This window comes from Ipomoea nil, unplaced genomic scaffold, assembly GCF_001879475.1.
Source record: "Ipomoea nil cultivar Tokyo-kokei standard unplaced genomic scaffold, Asagao_1.1 scaffold2759, whole genome shotgun sequence".
In the NCBI taxonomy this organism is placed as follows: domain Eukaryota; kingdom Viridiplantae; phylum Streptophyta; class Magnoliopsida; order Solanales; family Convolvulaceae; genus Ipomoea; species Ipomoea nil.
The window spans coordinates 2,426,286-2,427,506 of NW_017619187.1; positions in this window are offsets into that span (position 1 = coordinate 2,426,286).

Sequence of the window (1,221 nt, forward strand, 5' to 3'; positions counted from 1 at the left end):
GTTTTGTTGCTTGACTTGGTCAAATAGGTATAATTATTGTTTTGTAAACATTTATTTCCCTTAATTGGTTAGTGCTAATATACTAAAAAATGAACATGCTACTATAGTATTATAAGTAACTTTTTTTAAATATCAGATAATTGTATTTTATTCTCAAAAGTCTAATTTACAAGTTATTTTTGGATGATAAGGAAAACTTAGTTTGTTACTATCGAAGGTGTACACTAAGTTAACTTTAATATAATAGTGCACAAATCACACATAAAATAATGTAAAATATTGAATGTACTTGTTACAAGGTATTATATAATTGAATATAATTGTTACAATATATAAAATATCAGATAATTGTATTGTTGCATTAAGTTCTTTCTTCCAAAAAAAAAAAAAAGTTTAATATTTAATTGTCAAATTTTAAAATTTAAATATAATTATTACAAATAATATAAAAACGTAACTTTTTTCACCTTAGTGAAAGCGTGATATCAAATTGTCTTTAATTTCATTATTCAAAATACCCTTTAAAACTTACTACATCTATTATGAGAAAAATTTACAGTGCATTTATTATGGACAATTTTTTTAAAAAAAAAATCACCCAATTAATATTAATACATTAAATATATTATTCTAAATTTGCATGTTTGGTCAAAAAAAAAAAAAAAAAAGACAATATTTTCCAGAGGGAATATTACGTTATAATTTCATAAATCAGTGTCAATAAAAGAAATTATTATGGTGATAAACTCTCTGTCCTGACATGAATCATAAATGCACATTGTTATATTATATTGAAATCCCAAAGAAGTTACGACTTTTGACAATAAAAATCATTATGAACGTTGAAATATCATTTCTATTACTATAGTAAATACTAAAGGAATAGTAAAATTTTTCGTAAAGAAAATGACAGTTACTTTAAATATATAAAAAAAAAATCACAATCCCTTGTCCCTTCTATTTATATTTTATAATAGTAAAAATACGGTGTCTTCTATATCCTGTAAAATACAACTTTATGTTTGAAAATTAGAAAAATAATTTTTAAAAAATGAGTCATTTTCAGTGTTTGGTTGCATTTAGAAAAATTGTTTTAGTGTGTTTGGTTCATTTTTTGAAAAATGAGTAAAATTATATAATTAAATATTTTAATTGTTTATTTTGAATATAAAAATATTTATAATAATATTAAAAATAATGTTATTTATTAAAAATTGAATG